At 37.8% G+C, this 15953-nt stretch overlaps 1 pseudogene; it reads right to left on the bottom strand.

Moving 5' to 3' along the window:
- Positions 1-3853: 3853 nt before the first annotated feature.
- LOC145056155 (5S ribosomal RNA) lies at positions 3854-3972 on the bottom strand (annotated as a pseudogene).
- Positions 3973-15953: the final 11981 nt, after the last annotated feature.

Raw genomic sequence — 15953 nt, 5'->3', positions numbered from 1 at the left:
CTAAGATTTTACCCTTGAAGAGTAAACTCTATATCCTAGCCACTCATGTCCTGAAACGCCACCCAGGTCACTTCAAACGCTCATTTTGGAGTGTTTTCGCGTCTTAGAATGTTCAAGTGTATCTAATTAGTTATTTAAATCTAATTAGATATATATTGTGTATTATTTAATATTACATAGGAACCTCGCTCGTATTCAAGCCTTGGTCCGACGTTTAGCATCCCATCCGACACATTTCCGCGTCCGGTGAGTTCATACCCCTACCCTTTTTCAATGGTTTTTCAATGTTTTCAGGGGGGGGGGGAATACAAGCAAGAGTACAAGAATATCTTGTACTTAAACTTATGATTTTAGTTAAATGGTTTCATACTTGTACATTTTTAAGGATTGAAAACCCTTTTAACAAACTCTTTTAACTTGCAGAGTTATATGTTTAAAAACCGATTTTCAATTCTTATTATATACTGTCATATTGTATACTTCACATTTGATTGTTCATACTTATATTGATAGAAAACATAAAGCATTGTAAAGTCTGTAATAAAACACCATAGGCACGAGTATAAAAGTCAGACACCATAAAGAAAACATAAAACTTCGGTATGTCATTAATAATACACCTAGGCTCGAGTGTAAAGGAAAACAGTCATTTGATAGTATAGAACATTGTAATGTCTTTAATAATGCACCTCAGCTCGAGTGTAAATGGATAGTCGTCATTAGAAAACATAGAACATTTGTAATGTCCTTAATAATAACACCTAGGCCCGAGTGTAAAGGACAGGTACGTTAGAACCTAGTTAGTCATAGATACTACTTCTCCTAGGCGAGAAGTAATGAGTAATCTTAAAGATTGGAGACACGTCCTTTGTAACACGTCCCGTGGCACGAGAGTGGAGGACTACCCCTGTAACCAGAATCTCCGAACGTAGGAGAGCGTGACTTGAGTGTATAGATCTATACGGGACTGACAATCCCGCACCTGGCTGCTAGCTACAGCCGAACCAGAAGGTTCAAGGGTGACGAAAGTCATAAAAAGGATACTGGCCACGACTCGAGTCATATCTAGTCTGAGTACGGTTAAGGACTCGAAATCTAGATTATTAACACTTTAGACTCATTTACTAGCTTTATGTACGTAGTAAAGCTGATGTACATTTAGGGATAATCAGACTATCAGCACACACATTCAGGAAAACATGGGGTTTTCCTATGGATAACAATGAACATAATCAGAATCGGTAACAGTTAGCATACACATAATTGGTAATAGTACACACACACACATTCAGGAAAACATGGGGTTTTCCTATGGATAACAATGAACATAATCAGAATCGGTAACAGTTAGCATACACAGAATTGGTAATAGTACACACACACATTCAGGAAAACATGGGGTTTTCCTATGGATAATAATGAACATAATCGGAATCAGTATTAGTTAGCTCACACAGAACCAGTAATAGTTCACACTTACACATATAGGAAAGTATAGGATTTTCCTGAGTAACACTAGTTGTAACCAGATAAGTGTAATAAGTTAAATAACTAAACTTTACAAATCATAAGAACAATCATGTTTTCGTTGTATATCTTTTGCAATACAATTTGGATTTGGTAACTTAATTATTAAGAAAATATGGGATTTTCTTGGTTAATCACTTTTTCAGGAAACTAAAGGAACCCGTTCTTTTCATAAAACAAACCGCTTATGAACTCACCAGCTTTATGCTGATTTTCAAACTGCTTGTATTCTCAGGTTTTCCTTAGACAGGTATCCCGCGTTCTTTTGCAGAAGACGGAGCGAATGGAAGTCACGTCTTTCTTTTGTTTAAACTTATGTATCTATGAAACTTGTACTACTTTATTTTTCAACTGATGTAATGAAAATTATGTAATCTAATGTTTTGTGTTTTACTTCTCTTACTATGTACATTGGTTATGATATTCCCATGAAGTCACCTCCGCCCCGAGACGTTTCCGCCTTCGGTTTCGGGGTGTGACATATCCAAGGCTTACTAAGGTGTTAAGGGCGTCAAAACACTCCTTGGGGGTGTTTACGGTTTTGGGAGATTCCCAAACTGTAAACTCATAAACATGGAGGTTTTTGGTATTTTTCAGGTTCTACACTCATCAAGAACAGGTTCCATGCTAAGTCCTAAGCATAAGGAAGGAGCTAGGGCACACTTTGGCACCCTTTTTAGGGTTTACGGCCTAAGAAGATCTTGGGCCGTAAACACCTTGTTCTTGTGATTCATGTGTGATTTCCTTGATATATGGAAATGTAATAGGCTTTAATACACTCTAGGGTAGAAGTAATTACAATTTGGGACGAAAGCTTGAAGATCCTTGGGAGAGAAATCGGGTTTTCTCTAATTGAAATGGAAGAAATGAAGTAGAAATGGCTAAGTGCCATATATATATATATATATATATATATATATATATATATATATATATATATATACTCCATGGAGTTTACGGTTTAAATGCCATTTGGGACGTAAATTCCAAACTCTTGGAGTTTTTGGAACTTTAATGATGTACCATAAACCCTAAGGCATCCTCTCTCCTGATATCTCCTAAAGTACTAATCCTAAAATACGCAAACTTATTCTAAAAGCTTTGAAAATTAGCAGAAACTATTCTGACTTTTGTTGAAGTGAAGGGTTGTACAAAATAGAAAATTTCGGGTTGTCACACCATCCCCCTGTTAGAGGGAATTTTGTCATGAAATTAGAATTTAGGTGAGGAGTAGCCATGAAAAATCGAGTATGGAGGTGGGGATACTTCCTAATCAATTGATTCTCGCACTCCTAAGTGAATTCAGGTCCTCGGTTGGTATCCCAACGAACCTTCACTAATGGGAGGCGGTTTTTCCTTGTTCGTCTGACTCCTCGGTCCATGATTACTATAGTTCTTCCACGAAGGTGAGGCTCTCATCAATCTCGATCTTGTCGAGTGGGATATCGAGTGTCCTGTCGGAAAAGATATGTTTTCAAGTTCGAGACGTGAAGGGTGAAATGTACGCTACTAGTTCACGGTGTAGGTTGGGTTTATGACTTACAGGGCCGATTCGAGTAAGAATCTCGGAGGTCCTAACTATCTTGGATTTAGCTCTCCAGGCTTTCCGAAGCGTATCAAGCCATTCCCAAAGTGAGGCTTCCAAAAGGATTTGGTCTCTCACTTGGAATTCCAAGGTTTCTTTTTCTTGCTTCTCTTCCCAGTCAAGGGCCACTCCCTTCTGAGTCAAAGTCGTAAGAGGTTCTATAATTCGCGAGGAGTTCTGAATGAACTCCTGACAGTAGGTCAGCGAGACCTAGAATTTTGCGAATTTTGTAAGCGTCTTCGGTGCTGACAAATTCTCAACGGTTTTGACCTTTGGAAGGTTCCTCAAGAATTCCCACATTACTAATAATGTGTCTTAGGAATTCGACTCTTCGAACCTAAAACTTGTATTTAGAGGACTCCGCGTAAAGTTTCTCTGATCGTAATGTTTCCATGGTTCGTTGTAGATGCTCTTCACAATTTCTTTCTTACTACGAGAGTAGATAAGTAAGTCATTTATAAGGACAATGACGAACTGATCCGAGTAAGAATGACGTACCCTATTCATTAAGTTCATGAATATTATGGGCGTATTGGTCCTATCCGAAGGATATCACTACGGACTTGTAGCGTCCGCATCGAGTTCGGAATATTGTCCTCGGGACATCCTTCACTAACACTCGTAACTGGTGATTTTCGGATCTTAGGTCCATTTCCGAAATGCACTTCGTTCCTTGCGGTTGATCAACCAATTCATCTATGCGAGGCAGAAAATAATGATTTCTAATGGAAGTCCCGTCGAGGTCTGCACCACGAGAACTTCCCAAGGTGTTACCCATCATAGTACTTCTCTCGCCTAAGCACGTTTAACTGCAGAGTTCTGATGGGATCCGGTGCATTAGCGTTGGTATGATCGCATCCGTTGAAGTCTGTCTTCTTGAAAAATAAGACCAGAGCTCTCAAAGATGAGGTGCTTGGTCTTCTTATTCCGTTGTTGAGTAGTTCACTAAGTTGTCTGGACTGTTCTTGTATCTCTGTATATGTTTAGACTGTAGGGCGATCTGGTTGCAGGAGTCCTACTGGGTTCTAAGTTTCTTCACATGATGATGCGAGCACTCGAAATCTTGGGCAGTCTCCGTCCTAAAGATCATATTAGAAGTCATACATGGTTCGTCAATCACAGTCTCGTGTATACGAGCCATATATAATTAAGATTGAAAAGGTAGTCGAATAAATGATTCTTCTTTAACCTCACATCCCAACGAGGAAAAGAGTTAAAATGGAATCATCAATTCTAAACCTGTAGAACCTTGATTATATACCACCCTTATGTATACATTCTTCAGTGATAAATCAACCGTATGGGTCTTTGGATTGAACTTGACGTACTGTATGAGTGGTACTTCGGGGAGGTTTGTTGAGGTTTTTTTCGGAAAGGATAGGAAACATGAGGTACTCCATGCAAGAGTACTTCGGTGTTATGGAATGATGGCTTCGCTAGAAAGACGATTTCGGAGAAAAGATGTGCGCACGAAACTGGTATTGCGTGGATCGAGTTGACTCAAGATGTATGATAATGTCGGAATCATATGGGAACTAAAGACATTAGATTTGAACATAAGGCGTTACAAACAAAACCCAACAGTGCAACTTTTAACAGAGCTACAGTACTATCGATTTACTACAAGACTAATGCTGCAAACTAGGTATACTACAAAAGACAAGTATACGCAGCACAAGCATCCCTTTACTAACGAGATCTCGCAAAAGATAAGACTATAGTTGCACTAGTTTTGAACAGTTTTTAAGTCTGTTACAACGAAACACCCTAATTACATTAACGTGGGGTCGGAGTAAACTCTCCTGCGTCAGTGATCCTTAGTATTTTCCCGTCTGTGTCGGAGTTCTTTGTTATTGGACAGTCCTTCTTGAAGTGCCCTATCTCACCGTATTGGTAACATATCGGGCTGGTACTAGCATTGGTGGTGGAAACAATGTGTCAGGTCGGAGTTATGTGGACGCGATTGTTTTCCTTGTTCATCCAATTTGAAATTTTCCTTTCATAGGGTCTAGTTTTACCACCACCATCGCAAGCTTGGTTGACTCCGATACCAGGAGCTTGAGTGATGGGTCGTGCTGGTGCTCCACAGCTATGAGCATGGTGCCCTACTATTAGGCAATTGCAACATTGCATTCCATGGCAAGCCCAATGATTATGAAAACTACACTTATCACACTTCGGAAGTTTTCCCTCGTATGGTCTACTCGGTACTGGGATGGAAGGGGTTGCCACTTGTTGCTGTTCCATGGAAAGTTTTTGGGATCGCTTACGTTCCTTCTGGGCTTGGCGCTTTCGTTTCCTGTTCTCTGTTTTTCGGCTTTTCGAGCCTGCGACTATTATCATTTGATGACTTCCTGGATTGAAACTACTATCGGGGTGGTCAACTCCTTTGCCAGTATAGCTTGCGTTGATAGCATTGCGGTTTGCAAGGATAGCTGCCATGGCAGCCGTTACGGCAGTTGTGACTGCGACTTGAAAAGTAGCGGCGTCCATAGGAAAGGCATGAGTTTTATTGTTCGGCTGACTATTTCCGGATGACGACATGATTCTGTAACATGAAAGAAAAGGAGTTCGTGAGCTAATATGGTTGAACTTAGATGTAGTCCAATCGTTCATGAAAAGAGTAAGGGTATGTTCTCGAAGGTTTGACCTACATCCCTATGATGCAGTCCTAGTACCGAATAGAAGTATGTTCGTAGAATGGTCTTAAGATGTTTTGTCGTTCAAGCCGAGGTATTATTGGTTGGTGGATAACATGATCCAACCTTTGCAAAAGACTTGGAAATGTTTCCGGAGTTAAATTACTATAGTCCAATGACTTCACTAAAGCAAATTTCAGATAGACTCCAAAGAAGGAAATTGAACAAAGAGTGACACGGTAGTTAGCCGACTGTCAATAACATCGATGTTTAAGATGTAATAAGTTCGGGAAAAATTGACCTTGTAATAGGTCTTACATCACATCCGGAGTAGAAAAGTCTATGACAGCATAAAGACCTAACTAAAAGTACTTACAGTACAAGGTAGTCACCTAGATAAGTGCTACACAGAACATAGACAGGAACACGGTTCTTTACAACAAAGAAGGAAGGTAAAGTATCTCCTACTAGCGACGGTCACCCCTATGGTGAACCCTTAGTTTAGCTAGTTGACGTTCCATATCAAGCAGGTGTCTTTCGTACACCCTCTGGCGTACTCGGAGCTCTATGACTTCGGCTTGAGTTTCAGCTAGTGCTTGTAGCAGGGTCTCATGGTTTCTCTTAGATCTCTCACTTGTGTGATCAAGGCGATTGGTGCGAATGGTATGCATTCTTGCATTGGCATTAACCTCTTCGATACGTTGGAGAGCCGTCCTGCCCTAAATTTCGTTTCGGGCAACTCTACGGATCAGGATTGGTAAAACTCTGTCTGCTGAGCTCCCTTCGTTTATGTTGTAGAAGCTTCGGTCTCCATTAAACGGCATAGGTTGATCTTGATCTTCTCTCCATGCTTTCAAGCATTCAACCCAAGGAGGTGTTGGGCCATGAAAAGCCGGACAAGGGTTAGGATTTGGAATGCGAGCTACCGGATGTAGGTTCTCAACCTCGGGTTCGGAGTTATCACCATCCGAAAGGTCTTCAGCATGGTGATCATTCCAAGGGATTGGATGATCATTCTCGGGTTCTTCTCCAAACCATCCAACATTCCCTTCATTCGGAAGGTACGGGTTGCCATGGGGATGGAGTCCAGCCTTGTTATCTACACGAGAATTGGGGTAAGGAGATAATTATTAGAAGAACTATCTAGATAATTATTAGATAATCTTCATTAGTTACATCACTATTTGTAAAGTGCATACCAGTTATATGTATGCAAAACAGGATAGGCCTTCGAATAAGTGACCTGAACTCCAAATTCACAAGGAATAGGGGTAAAGCAAATATTTCACATATTCTAAGTCTATGACGTCCTAGTAACATATAACCTTGGTGTATCCACTTAGCAACTATTGACCTAGTAATGAAGATCTTTTTAGTTTTCAAGTAAGTAATTATAGTAACACAAAATACCCCCATAGTATTTTAGACCAATGATCTGCTCTAATGTTCTCATTGTGGTAGTGTTGGTAAGTTTTTAGACTTGTTGACACATCACAACCATTCTTGGGCATGTGCTAATCACTCCTCGGACCAGCATAGTTGATCAGGCTATGCCACTCCCAAGACTGACCATACATCCCCGAGCTTACCAGTGATATTCAACAATTGTAATACTTTTGTTCTTGTCATTGTGGCACGGATTTTAGTATGAATGCAAGCACGTATACTTAATTAAATATTTTATTATTTAAAGTATAAGCTCTTGGTCAGAGTATTTTTAATCCCATTGCATTTATAGTCTGTATATCTTTTATGGGTTGATATACTTAGTTCACTATAAACAATGCTCTGATACCAATCTGTCACACCCCAAAACCAGGAACGGCGGAAACGTTCTGGGGCGGAGGACGTCATGTACAGTATCACAACAATGAATAGTAGTAAACAAGGAACAACATCATCCATTGAATTAATAATATAATTTTAATACAAGTGTTTTGACATGCTTTAATATACACTAAAGTATAAATCAAAATGAAAGATGAGTCTTGAACGAGCTCCATCCTCTCTAAAACCTTGCATCGGTACCTGTCTACTGTTGACCTAAGGATACAAGTTATTTTGAAAGAGAGCATCAGCTTTAAAGCTGGTGAGATCATAAGTATTTTAGTGTCTTAAATTGTAAGAAAGTATTTGTAAGTATGTGAAGTGTAAGTATGTAAAAGTTTTGAACCTCCTAGAAAACCCTATGTTTTCTACTAAAAGTAGCCTTCTACCAAGGCATCTAGTATCCTGTCTCTTTGTAAGAGTGTGTATTTTCCCAAATCCGACTATCATTAACCAAAAATATAGCTTTTGCATTACCATGCATCATGTGAATGTTCACGAAGTGAATGTAACGGGAAAAATATTATAGTACTGTAGTATTGTAATAAGTAACTACTGTTGTACTAACTACCTTAAACCAATTGTAATTTAAAGTACCATGTGGTTGGCTTGTATCCTGCTACCGACTCTAGTAAAACGACGATGTAAGACGCCGTAAGAAATGACATTTGGCACCCGCAAACTTGCAAGTCCCACTGTAATTTATTTGATAAGAACAATTTTAAGTATAAGGAAAACCTTTGTTTGAAACACAATTGTAACAGTGTTTGAAAAGAAACATCCAGTATGTAAGACAGTTTAACAAAGAGTTTTTAAACAAGTAAAAATGTTTTGGAAAGCCATTTGAAGTAATCTGTTTGGTAAAACAGCTAAAAGAGTAGTAAATCCATTTGTATGCTGCTTATTAATCACATGTGATTGATATAATAACTAGCATGATTCAACTTGTATTCCCAACCCCCCCCCCTAAAAGCATTTAAAAACATTTAAAATATAGATTAAGGGGTATGAACTCACCTGCAGTGAGCGGATCGGATGGAAGTGTCGGACAAGTGCTTGGTGTCAAGTGAAGACTTAGACACACACAATGATCCTAATAACATATGAAGACATATGTATATATATAATTAGTGATTATAACACTAATTAAACATGTATAAACATCCTAAATTGAGGAAAACACTTTGGTCAAAGTGTTAGGAGGCCATTGGGTTGCGACAAAGGAGTGCAAGGCCTTATACGGGAGTTTATGGTCAATGGACCATGTTTGTTGGAGTTTACGGTCCAGGGGAGTTTACTCCTTACCATAAACTCATAATTAGGTCTCTAAATGAGGCTTAAAACTATAAATACCTATGTGGTTAAGTGCTCCAAAGCTTAAACAAGAGGCTAAGCGAGTTTAAGGTCCAAATATGACCCTAACTTGTGTTTACGTGTCACACCCCGAAAACCAAAGGTGGAAACATTTTCGGGGTTGATTCCACGTTGAGTATCAAATCCAATGCACATAGTAAAACAGTAAACATAAAACATTACATTACATAATATTGTTTACATCTGTTCGAAAGAAAGGTTTTACAAGTGTTATATACATATATCATATGAACAAAAGTAAAGACGAGTCTTCGGAACGCTCTGTCTTCTCCAAAAGGTGGTGGTGTACCTATCTAACGCTGACCTGAGAATACAAGCGGTTTGAAAATCAGCATAAAGCTGGTGAGTTCATAAGTGGTTTAGTTTTGAAAAGAACGAGTTTCCTTTGCTTTCTGAAAAAGTTGTTGTTCAAGAAAACCCATATTTTCTTTTGAAAAACAATTTAGTTATCTTTTGTTACGAATTCGAAAACGGTTTGTTATGTCATTTCAGGAAAATCCCATATTTTCCTAATAGTTTAGTTATTCGTTTGTTACTTTATTTGTATGTAAATTGTTATGCTATCCCAGGAAAATCCCATATTTTCCTATGTATTAAGTTGTCTTATTTGTTTCTACATTCGTTACTAGTTGTTATGTTATCTCAGGAAAATCCCATATTTTCCTATGTATTGTGGTTGGTTCTTAGGTTTGATTTCGAAGTACTAGTAATTACCATACTTGTAGTATTAATTAAGTATTCTAAACCCTTAGTTATTCTACCTTCGAATGGCTATTATCTACTAACTTAGTTGTATTTTCGAATATTTGGAATCACACAGAAGTGTACATTACAGTATTTTCGAAGTTCTGATGAGTTCCAAAAGAGTACATTAGTTGTATTTTCGAATCTCTGTCGACATTCTGAGGCGGATATATTTGAAACTCAATAGAGGTCCAGAGGCGTACTTTCGCATTAAATTCAAAACTATGGTGACACTCAAGGGGTACACTAACTATATATTCGAAGTCTTAGTGTCATCCAAAGGCGTCATTTTGCATTCGTATTCCTATATCTATTCGTTTTCGTATGCGTATTCGCATTCATATTCGTACTTATCCTATTGGTTATATTCGTAATCGTATTCGTATTCAAATTCGTATTCGTACTTATCCTATTGGTTATATTCGTATTCGTATTTGTATTCGTATTCGAATTCGTATTCGTTCTATGCTATTGATTCGTATTCGTATTCGTATTCGTATTCGTATTTGTATTCGTATTCATATTCGTATTCGTATTTGTACTATACTATTGGTTATATTCGTATTCGTATTCATATTCGTATTTGTATTCGTATTAGTCTTAGTTTATGTTATATATGATTTCTTTTGCAAAAATGTAATATAATTCAAAACACTTTTTATAGAATCTCACTTTAGTCTGACAGTGTACCCTGCAATTCAAATCATTAGTTATCACGATTTTCAATATTAGAAACATACATGAAATAAAACATTTGGACTGAAAATACGTTTAATTACAAGATTGCCTTGTACTTTTGCTTGTATTCCCCCCTGAAAACATTTGAAAAACATTGAAAAACATTTGAAAAAGGGTAGGGGTATGAACTCACCGGTTGAGAAACGCGTCAGTTTGGATCCTAAACGTTAGTTCTGGGTTCGCAAACGCATAAGATTCCTATGGATTATGAAATGATACATATTTGTATTTAATTAGGACTTGATTAATTTATTTGTTAGGGACATACACTCCTAGTTGCGGAAACACCCAATTTTAAGTGTTTGGAAGGACCCGGGTGGCGTTTAAGGACTTGTATGACTAGGGGATGGAGTTTACTCTTCAAGAGTAAACTCCTAAAGGAGTTTACTACCCTAAACACCTCATCCATATGAGTTCACGGCCGTGAACTCATGGAGGTTGATTTTGGGTGCAAAATGGCTTCAAAGCACTTGGGAAATATTGCTAGACTTAGATTTTAGGCTTTGGAATATATTGAAACTAACATAAGGACCATTTATTGGAGTTTACGGCTGTAAACATGGAGTTTACGGCCATAAAATCCCCCCTCACATCCAATTCATAAAGTTTTGGTCCTTAGACAATCACATGTGATTCTAATGATTTTTCCTAAGCCTTGTATCAATTTTTGGGGGACTTTTGGCATGCTTTTAGGAGTTTATGGCCCATGAACACCCTCATGGTCGTGAACTCTTATGAAAGGGTGATTTATATGTTTTAAGGTCCAATACTTGTTTGTAAACACTTCTAGAATTTATCCCAAGGCTTTAGGTGTGTTAAAGTGGCATTTTAACACATTTAGAGGAGTTTACTCCTCATTTTAATGAGTTTACGGCCCAAGCATGTTCTTGGGCAGTAAACTCAAGTTTGCTCCTCTAAATTGATGTTCAATGTGTTCCAAGGCCAATTCCATAATTCTACAAGTCGTATCTAAGCCTTATTGGTGTTTTGGAAGGGTTTAAGGGCTTAAAAACCCCTTTAATATGTGTTTACTCTCCATGATATGGAGTTTACGGCCCAAGCATGATCTTGGGTAGTAAACTCATGTTTACTCTCCAAAAGTTAAGTTCAAGGTGTTCTAAGTCCGGTCCATTAAGCCATATCTAAGCTCCAAAGGTCGATTGGAAGGGTTTTTGGGCTCCAAAACCCATTTTATGTGAGTTCACGGCCTAGGACTGTTCTAGGACCGTAAACTCATGAATGTGGTCCTATTCCATGATTTGAACTCGAATTTGAAGGCTAGAGGGGTTGCATAACAAGTTAGGGAAGGTACCTTGGTGATTAGAAGCCTTAAATTTGAGATTTGGACCCTTAAACTTGGATTTAGGAGAGAGGTTAGAGAGAGAGTAGAGAGAGGAAGCAAAAGCTTCAAATGAATGTTTAAACACGTTTAAATAGGTCCCAAAACTTGGACACGGTGGAATTCTACCCGATACCGGCATTAAACGGGGCTTTTGGTCGCACCCGATTAAGTTTCCGTAATTCAACGGGATAGAATTTAGAAATTTCAAGTTAATGATTTTGGGCCATTTTCATGAGTTTTAAATGGATTTGAACACTTACGAGATTAAAATAAACTTATAGTTTATATATCTTAGCCCAAAAACGAAAACGGGACGAATCGATAAAGGCGGATTTTATGCGCGGAACGGATTTCGGTGATGGACAACTTCGGGTTGTTACATTACGGCCTGGGGACCACTTCCCCATGAGTTTGCGGCCGTAAACTCATGGTAAGAAGTACCAAATCGAATTTTGAAGTCCCTAACTCAATGGTGTAAGGTTCCATACTAATATCCAAGGCTTACTAAGGTGTTAAGGGCGTCAAAATACTCCTTGGGGGTGTTTACGGTTTTAGGAGATTCCCAAACTGTAAACTCATAAACATGGAGGTTTTTGGTGTTTTTCAGGTGCTACACTCATCAAGGATAGGTTCTATGCTAAGTCCTAAGCATAAGGAAGGAGCTAGGGCACACTTTGGCACCCATTTTAGGGTTTACGGCCTAAGAAGATCTTGGGCCGTAAACACCTTGTTCTTGTGATTCATGTGTGATTTCCTTGATATATGGACATGTAATAAGCTTTAATACACTCTAGGGTAGAAACTTACAATTTGGGACGAAAGCTTGAAGATCCTTGGGAGAGAAATCGGGTTTTCTCTAGTTTAAATGGAAGAAATAAAGTAAAAATTGCTAAGTGCCATATATATACTCCATGGAGTTTACGGTTCAAATGCCATTTGGGACGTAAATTCCAAACTATTGGAGTTTTTGGAACTTTAATAATGTACCATAAACCCTAGGGCATCCCTTCTCCTGATATCTCCTAAACTGCTAATCCTAAAACACTCAAACTTATTCGAAAAGCTTTGAAAATTAGCAGAAACTGTTACGACTTCTGTTGAAGTAAAGGGTTATACAAAATAGAAAATTTCGGGTTGTCACAGCTTTGATAACTATTGTTTATTTCTTGAGTTCCACAATAAAAGTCGTCTTCGCAATTTAGCAAAGCTTCGAACAACATTGTTTAATTCTTGAGTTCCACAACAGAATTCTATACAATATCTGCAAAGATTTGATGAGCATTGTTGTCACACCCCGAAAATGAAAGGCGGAAACATTTCCGGGGTTGACTCCAAGTTGTGTATCAAATCCAATGTACATAGTAATCACAGTAAACAACCATTACATTACATATATATGAAAGTTTACATTTGGTTCAAAAGTAAATTGTACAAAAGTTATACATATATCATATGAACAAAACGAGACGAGTCTTCCACGCACTCCGTCTTCACTAAAAGAGATCATCGGGTACCTGTCTAACTCAGACCTGGGAATACAAGCAGTTTGAAAATCAACATAAAGCTGGTGAGTTCATAAGCGGTTTTGTTTTATGAAAATGTATCGGTTTCCTTTAGTTTTCCGAAAAGGTTTGTTATCTAAGAAAATCCCATATTTTCTTATGTAATGTTAGTTTGGTTATCTTTTGTTACAGTTCAGTTACGCGTTATATGTTAACCCCAGGAAAATCCCATATTTTCCTAAATGCAAGATTTACAGAATAAAACAGAGTATAGTTTAATACACAAAACTATATTTTGAAAATCATAGGATTACTATCCCGAATACGATATGAAATACCATAATATACACGAACTGTAGATAGAAAGTAGTTTGAAAACCTTGGGACTAACATCCCGAATTAGTTACAAGATAGTTTGATATACTAGAAAATATAGATTGAAAACCATGGGACTACTATCCCGAATCAGATATGAGATTATTTGTTAAAACCATGGGATCGCTATCCCGAATTTGATATAAGATAGTTAGATAAAATCATGGGATTTCCATCCCGTACAAGATATAGATTCAAAACCATGGGATTACCATCCTGTACAAGATATAGATTTAAAACCATGGGATTACCATCCCGTACAAGATATAGATTTAAAACCATGGGATTACCATCCCGAACGAGATATAGATACCAGACCATGGGATTATCATCCCGAACAAGATATAGATTCTAAACAAAATCCCAGCTGTGAATAAGTTATATTAATACGTATTGTGAGTCGGGTAACCATGCTGATACGACAACGAGAGCTCCTTGACGTTAGTCAGACGTCGGACGATATACAGAATTTGTCACCCCAGGCGTGCCCGCCTAACTATAGCTAGCAGTTAAGGTGTGGGATTGTCAGTCCCGAATAGATCTATTCACAAATTCCTCGCTCTCCCTCCAGGAGACTTAGTTTACACTTCCGGGGAGGATTTATTGATCATCCATAAAGGGTAGTGACTACTCACAAACTAGTACTAAACTATTCACAGGATTCTTATACGATATCAAACATACAAAGATTATGAAACATGATACAGTGAAAATAGATACATACTATGAAATTTTCTGGCAATACATTCAAATGATACGGAGATAAACTGAATCAGACATAGTTTATCTAATAACTTTATACAGATATCAGTACATGATATAAAGAGAAATATAGACCCCAAATTATTCCCATAATAATTTGATTAGTTTGATTATTTTCTTAACTAAAATCCATTTAGTTGTAATTGATAAATCATTCCTTATGCTCAGCATAATACATAAGGAGTAAAAGTGTTTATAAGTTTGCCATATATTATTTGAAACACATCAATATTATAATTCGAAAACAGTTATAGTTTGCTTGTATTCCCCCCCTAAAAACATTGAAAAACACGGAAAAGGGCGTAGGGGTATGAACTCACCGGACGAGAAATGTGACGATTTGGATGCTAAGTGTTGTTTTGGGGCTTGCAAACACTCGAGGTTCCTAAGTATAATGTAAAGATACACATTTGTATCTAATTAGGACTTAGATTTATTATTTGATAGGGACAATTGTTTCTAGTCGCGAAAACACCCCGATACAAGTGTTTGGAGGGACCCGGGTGGCGTTTAGGGACACATATAGCTAGGATAATGAATTGGGACTTCAAAGGAACACTCCTTAAGGAGTTTACGGCCATATGACCCTCTCCCCATGAGTTTACGGCCGTAAACTCATGGTGGGGTGAGTTAAGGGCAAAAATGGCTTAAATCACTTAAGGGAATTTTCTAGTTTTGGATTTAAAGGCTTGGAACGGATTTAAATCATCAAAATGACTTATTTATGGGAGTTTACGGCCTAGCATAGGCTCCTAGCCGTAAACTCCTTAATACTCATGAAAATGGTGTTAAATGATGCTAAAACAAATCACATGTGATTGGCAAAATTGTTTCAAGGCTTTACATGCATTTTCTTGATGTTTTGAAGAGGTTTTTGGAGTTTACGGCCTATGAGACCCCTCTCATGGCCGTAAACTCTCTTAGAGAGTATTTCCATGTGTTTTAATGCCAAAAACTTGTTTGTAAGGACTTCTAAAATTCATTCCAAGGCTTTAGGGGTGTTTTAGGGGTTAAACAACACTTTAAAATGAATTTTTACCATATTTTAAGGAGTTTACGGCCCAAGCTCTTGCCTTGGCCGTAAACTCACAATAACCCCTCAAAAATTATGTTTCAAGTGTCCAAATGCTAAAACCAATATTCTATAATTCATATCTAAGCCTTATTAGTGATTTGGAAGGGTTTAAGGTCAAGAAAACCCCATAAATATGATGAGTTTACGGCCCAAGCTTGTGCCTTGGACGTAAACGCCTTCAAATCCATCAAAATCCATGTTTTAAATGTTATAAGTTCAATTCATGAAGCCATTAAGCCATATCTAAAGTCCAAAATTGTCTAGGAAGGGGTTTAAGGGCTCAAAACCCTTCAAACTTAGTGTTTATGGCCTAGGCAGCTTCCTGGGCCGTAAACTCATATATTGTGTCCCATTTCATGTTTAAATCTCGAATTTGGAAGCCAAATATGCTATACAATGAAGTTAGGAAGGTACCTTAGGGATTTGAGGCCTTAAAATTGAGTTTTGGACCCTTAAACTTGGA

The sequence above is a fragment of the Lactuca serriola genome, chromosome 5 (assembly GCF_051521515.1).
Source record: "Lactuca serriola cultivar US96UC23 chromosome 5, Lser_US96UC23_V15, whole genome shotgun sequence".
Taxonomy (NCBI): Eukaryota; Viridiplantae; Streptophyta; class Magnoliopsida; order Asterales; family Asteraceae; genus Lactuca; species Lactuca serriola.
Note: the sequence above shows the minus strand (reverse complement) of the source record. Positions and strands in the feature narration are given on the sequence as shown.